This window comes from Eulemur rufifrons, chromosome 30 (genome assembly GCF_041146395.1).
Source record: "Eulemur rufifrons isolate Redbay chromosome 30, OSU_ERuf_1, whole genome shotgun sequence".
In the NCBI taxonomy this organism is placed as follows: domain Eukaryota; kingdom Metazoa; phylum Chordata; class Mammalia; order Primates; family Lemuridae; genus Eulemur; species Eulemur rufifrons.
In genome coordinates, this window is record NC_091012.1 from 111,067,428 (window position 1) to 111,074,113 (window position 6,686).

A 6,686-nucleotide genomic window follows, 5' to 3' on the forward strand; every position below is an offset into this window, starting at 1 on the left:
AAGATTATAGCAGTAACTTCCTACATCAACAAAGAAGAAAGATATAATTTTTCATCTTAAGGAACTAGAAAGATAAAAATAAACTAAACCCAAAGTTAGTAGAAGGAAGGAAATATAAATATTAAAGCAGAAATAGATGAAATAGAAAATAGAAAAATAGGAAAAAACTAACAAAGCTAAGAGTTGTTTTTGAAAAGATCAACAAAATTGACAACTCCTTAGCTAGACTTAGAAAAAGAGAGAACACTGAAATAACAAAAAGGGGAGGGAACACTTCCAAACTTATTTTATGAGGCTGACATTATCATAATAACAAAGTCAGACAAAGACACTACCAGAAAAGAAAATTAAGGGCCAATATCTCTGATGAACATAAATGCAAAAATTCTCAACAGAATCCTAGCAACTTGAATTAAACAACACATTAAAAAGATTGTACACCACGATTAAGTGGGGTTTACCCCTGGGATGCAAGCATGGTTCAACATATGTAAATCTGTAAATTTAATACATCACATTAAAAAAGGATGAAATCACACGATCATCTCAATAGATGCAGAAAAAAGCATTTGACAAAATTCAACATTCTTTCACAATAAAGATTCTCAACAAATTAAGTATAGAGGAAATGAACCGCAACATAATAAAAGCCATATGTGACAAGCCCACAGTTAGCATCATACTCAATGATAAAAAGATGAATGATTTTTCTCTAAGATCAGAAAAAAGACAAAGACAAGGGTGTCCACTTTTTCCACTTGTATTCAACATAGTACTGAAAGTCCTGGCCAGAGTAATTAGGCAAGAGGAAAAAATAGAAGGCATTCAAATTGGAAGGAAAGGAGTAAAACTGTGCTCACTTTGGCAGCATATATACTAAAACTGTAACAATACAGAAAAGATTAGCATGGCCCCTGTGCAAGGATGACACACAAATTCATGAAGCATTCCATGTTTTTGGAGGCCTTTATCCTAAATGATGTAACTCAAGATCAGAAAACCAAATACTGCATGCTTTCACTTATAAGTGGGAGCTAAACCATGGCTACACATGGTCATAAAGAGTGGAATAACAGACATTGAAGACTGCAAAGGTGGGAGGAAGCGGGCGTGAGGGATGAAAAATTACCTGTTGGGTACAATGTGCCATTTAGGTGATGGGTACACTAAAAGCCCAGATCTTATTGCTATGAAATATATCCATGTTCCTATCTCTCTGCATCCAAGTCAACATTTATTGTTTTGGGACCTTTTGATAAAGGCCATTCTCACTGGAGATAAGTGGTATCTTATTGTGGTTTTGATTTACATTTCCCGGATGATTAGAGATGTTGAGCATTTTTTCATATGTTTGTTGGCCATTAGTCTACCTTCTATTGAAAAGTTTCTGTTCATGTCCTTTGCCCACTTTTTGATAGGGTTGTTTGATTTTTTCTTGCTGGTTTTCCTGAGTTCTATATAGAGTCTAGTTATCGGCCCTTTATTGGATATGTAACATGCGAATATTTTCTCCCATTCTGTATGTTCTCTGTTTGCTCTTGTGATAGTTTCCTTGGCTGTACAGAAGCTTTTTAATTTGATCAGGTCCCATTTACTTGTTTTTGTTGTTGCCATGATTGCCTTTGAGTTCTTCTTCATAAATTCTTTGCCTAGGCCAATGTCTGTAAGAGTTTTTATAGGAACACTCATACACTACTGGAGGGACTGCAAACTAGTACAACCTCTGTGGAAAGTAATTTGGAGATACCTCAAAGAGGTACAAGTAGAACTACCATTTGATCCAGCAATCCCATTACTGGGCATCTACCCAAAGGAACAAAAGACATTCTATAAAAAAGACATCTACACTAGAATGTTTATAGCAGAATAATTCACAATTGCAAAGATGTGGAAACAACCCAAGTGCCCATCAATACATGAGTGGATTAATAAAACGTGGTAAATGTATACCATGGAGTTCTATTCAGCCACAAAAAACAATGGTGATCTAGTACCTCTTGTATCATCCTGGATAGAGCTGGAACCCATTCTACTAAGTGAAGTATCCCAAGAATGGAAAAACAAGCACCACATGTACTCACCATCAAATTGGTATTAACTGATCAACACTTAAGTGCACGTATAGTAATAACATTCATGAGGTGTCAGGCAGATGGGAGGGGGGAGCAGCGGATGGGTATACACATACCCAATGGGTGCAGTGCACATCATTGGGGGATGGACATGCTTGAAGCTCTGACTCGGGTGGGGCAAAGACAATATATGTAACCTAAGCATTTGTACCCACGAAATATGCTGAAATAAATAAAATTAAAAAATCCATGTAACTAAATTGTACTTATACCCCCAAATACATTAAAAAGAAAAGAATAATAAAAATTTATGAGATTAAGAAAAAGAAGTAAAGCTGTTTCTGTTTGTAGCTCATATATATATGAGCTCTGACATGAGCTCATATATATAAAACCCTGAAGACTCCCCCAAAAAACTCCTAGAACAAATAAAAGAATTCAGTTAAATTTTCCAGATACAAAATCAACATACAAAAGTCAGTTGCATTTCCATACACTAACAATAACTATTCAAAAAAGAAATTAAGAAAATAATCCCAATTATTATAGCCATCAAAAAGAATAAAGTACTTAGAACTAAATTTAACCAACGAGCTGAAAGATCTCTATAATAAAAACATTGATGAAAAAATTAAAGATGACACAAATAAATGGAAAGATATACCATGTGTATGGATTGGAAGGATTAATATTGTTAAAATTTCCACACTACCCAAAGCTATACACAGATTCAATGCAATCCCTATGAAAATTTCAACGACATTTTTCACAGAAATAGAAAAAAACAATTCTAAAATTCATATGGAACTACAAAAGACTTCATATAGCCAAAATAATCTTGAGCAAGAAGAACAAAGCTGGAAACATCATACTTCCTGATTTCAAAGTCTATTACAAAGTAATAGTAATCAAACCAGCATGGTAGTGGCATAAAAACGGACACATAGACCAATAGAACAGAATAGAGAGCCCAGAAATTAACCCTCACATATATATGGTCAAGTGATCTTTGACAAGGTTTCAAGGCTACACACCAAGAAAAGCATAGTCTCTTCAAAAAATGGTATTGGGAAAACTGGATATCCACATGCAAAAGAATGAAGTTGGAACCTTGCCTTGAAACATATACAAAAATTCACTCGATATGGATTAAAGATCTAAGCACAATATCTATAACTATAAAACTCCCAGAAGAAAACTTAGGAGAAAATCTTCATGGCATTAGATAAATGGGACTGCATTAAAAAAGTTCTGCATAGCAAAGAATACAATCAAAAGAGTGAAAAGGTAACCTATGGAATGGGAGAAAATATTTACAAACCATATATCTGTTGAGGAGTTAATATCCAGAATATATAAAGAAGTTTTCCAACTCAATAGCAATAGCAACAACAACAAAAGAGCAAACAATCCAATTTAAAAATGGGCAGACAACTTCAATAGATATTTCTTTAAAGAAGATATATAAGTGGCCAATAAGCATATGAAAAGATGCTCAACATCACAAATCTTCAGGGACATGCAAATCATCATTTAGGATGGCCACTATCAAAAAGAGAAAAGTGTTGATAAGGATGTAGAGAAATTGGAACCCTTTTGCACTATTGGGGGAAATGTAAAATGATGCAGCCACTATGGAAAATGACACTGCTGTACTGTACACTTACAAATGGTTGAGATTGTAAATTTTATGTTATGAGTTGTTTTTTACCAAAATTTTAAAAAAAATGAAAAGAAGATTATTCTGGGTGGATCTGACCTAATCATATGAGCCTTTTAATAGCAGTATTTTCTCTGGCTGGAATCAGAAGGGAAGTCAGAGATTCAAAGTATAAGAATGATTCGATGCACAGTTGCTGGTTTGAAGATGGAAGAGGTCATATGGCAAGGAATGCAGGTGGTCTCTAGGAGCTGAGAGGTGCCCCCAGATGATAGCCAATAAAGAAATGGGACCTTGGTTCTACAACTACAAGGAACTGAATTCCAACAACAGCAAAAATGAGTTTGGAAGCTGATTTTCCCTCCAGAGTTTCCAGATTAGGACTCAGCCTAACTGATAACTTGATTTCAGCCTTGTGACAACCTGAGCAGGTAACCCAGCCCTGCTGTGCCAGACTGCTGACCGACTGAACTGTGAGCTAATAAGTGGGGACTGTTTTAAGCCACTAATTTTGTATGAACTTATTACATAACAAATAGAAAACTGATACATTTGATTCGTTATGCAGCAAAAAGTTTGCTGAAACAAGGTGGAAGAATTTCTATGTATAATTCTAACAGAATTATTTGTAATGAAATTTGACCTATGTGAAAAGGGTACACAAAATGTGACACATTCTGGGTCATAAGGGTTAGTTCATCAAAAGAAATATAAGACTATACCCTTATTCCTTGTTTAATGACTGATTAATACCTAAAATATTGTTTAGGGTAATATCATTACATGAAAAAATATTTTAGTTAAAAAATCTTCTTTAATATGAAAATAGAGAAAAATGTATCAAAGTACAGAAGAGAAATTGTAACAGTTTGCAATATGACAGCAACAAATATTTTTTAACCTTTTATTTTGTAATTATTATAGATTCACAAAAGGTATAAAAATACTACAGAAGGGTCTCCTGTACTCATAACCCAGCTTCCCACAATGGTAGCATCTTACATAACTCTAATACATTATCATAACCAGGAAATTGACATTGGCATAATGCAGTTAACTAGACTATAGACCTTTCTGTGATTCCACCAGTTTTTGAATGCACTAATTTATTTTGTATGTGTGTGTACAGTTCTATGAAATTTGATCATGTGTATAGATTTATACAACCACCATCACAATCAAGACTGAACTGTCATGTCACTACAAAAGAATGCTTTTGTGCTACTTTTTATAGTCATACCTTCCCACTCACTTCTCAAATCCTGGCAACCACAAATCTGTTCTATTCTACAATTTTGTCATTTTGAGAATGTTAAATACAGTATGTTACCCTTTGAGATTGGCTTTATTCAATATAATGACCTTTATCCACACAAGTTTTTGCAGATATCAATAGTTCATTCCAGTGTATTGATGTACCACAGTTTGTGTATCCATTAACTCATTGAGGTACATTTAGATTGTTTCCAAGTTTTGGCTTTTACACATGTAAATCTGCTAAGTATATTCATGTACAGGTTTTTATGTAAATGCAAGTTTTCATTTCTCTAGGATAAATGTCCAGAAGTATGATTGCTGGATTATATGGTAAGTGTATGTTTCACTTCTTAAAAAAACCAGCCAAACTGTTTTCCAAAGTGGCTGTACAATTTTACATTCCTAACAGAAATGCACTTGGTATCATATCTTTTATTTTAGCCATTCTTATAAGTGAGTAGTGATTTTAATTTGTGCTTGCCTAATGGCCAATAATAATAATGTTGAATTTTTTTCATGTACTTAGTTTCCACCCACATATCTTCTTTGGAGAAGTACTGTTCAAGTCTTTTGTCTGTTTTCTAATTGGATCACTTTGTTTTCTTACTGTTGAATTTAAAGGATTCTTTATATATTCTGGATATGATTTCTTTCTCATGAAATTTGATCTATGTGAAAAGGGTACACACAAAATGTGACACATTCTGGGTATATATAATTTAAAAATGTTTTTCCCAGTCCATGGCTTGTCTCTTAATCCTCTTCATCTCACAGAGCAGAAGTTTTAAATTTTTATTGACTTGGGTGATCTTTTAATTTTATGGTTCATGTATTTTGGTGTCACGTTTAAGAACTCTCTAGCTAACGAAGATGTTTTCTTATATTCTCTTCTATAAATCTTGTAGTTTTATATTTTACATTTAGATATATAATCCATTTTGAATTAATTTTTGTATTAATATAACATCCATTGTTTTTTTTGGAGAGGTATATGTGTATGTGTGTGTGTGTTTTTGTGGCCTATTAATGTCCAATTGCTCCAGTACCATTTGTTGAAAAGGCAATGCTTCCTCTATTGAATTGCTTTTACACCTTGCAAAACTGAGTTATACATATTTGTGTGAGTATATTTTGGGTTTCTCTATTATCTTCAATCTATCTAAGTATCTATCTGTCTATACCCCCACTAATACTACACCATCTTTATTACTGTAAATATACAGTAAGTCTTAAAATTTGGTAGTGTGATTTTTCTAACTTTATTTTTTATTTTTCAACATTGTTTTAGCTATTTTAGTTCCTTTGCCTTTCCATATAAATCTTAAACTAAGCTTGACTGTATTTATAAAAGATGTTTCTGGGACTTTTACAGAAAGTTTGTTGAATCTATAGACCAATTTTAGGAGTATTAATATGTTTACTATGTTTAGTCTTCCAATCTATGAACAAGGTATTGTCTCCACATTTATCGTTACATCTTTGTTGATTTCTTTCATCAAAATTCTACAGTTTTCAGCATATAGTATTTGTGTATGTTTTGGTAGATTTATACCTTTGCATTCCCTTTTGGGAACAATTATAAATGGCATTGAATTTTTTCATTTTGTTTTCTAATACTTCATTATATATAAAAATTAAAGTTTGTGTAATTTTTGCCAAATTCACTTATTAGTTCTAGGATTCCTTGGGCCTTTTCT

General features: G+C 33.1%; 1 non-coding gene across 1 annotated transcript; it reads left to right on the forward strand.

Annotated features, from left to right (window-relative positions):
* Positions 1-852: 852 nt before the first annotated feature.
* On the forward strand, positions 853-959 carry LOC138379249 (U6 spliceosomal RNA). The gene has a single exon (XR_011232031.1). It is a non-coding gene; the product is annotated as a U6 spliceosomal RNA (small nuclear RNA).
* Positions 960-6,686: the final 5,727 nt, after the last annotated feature.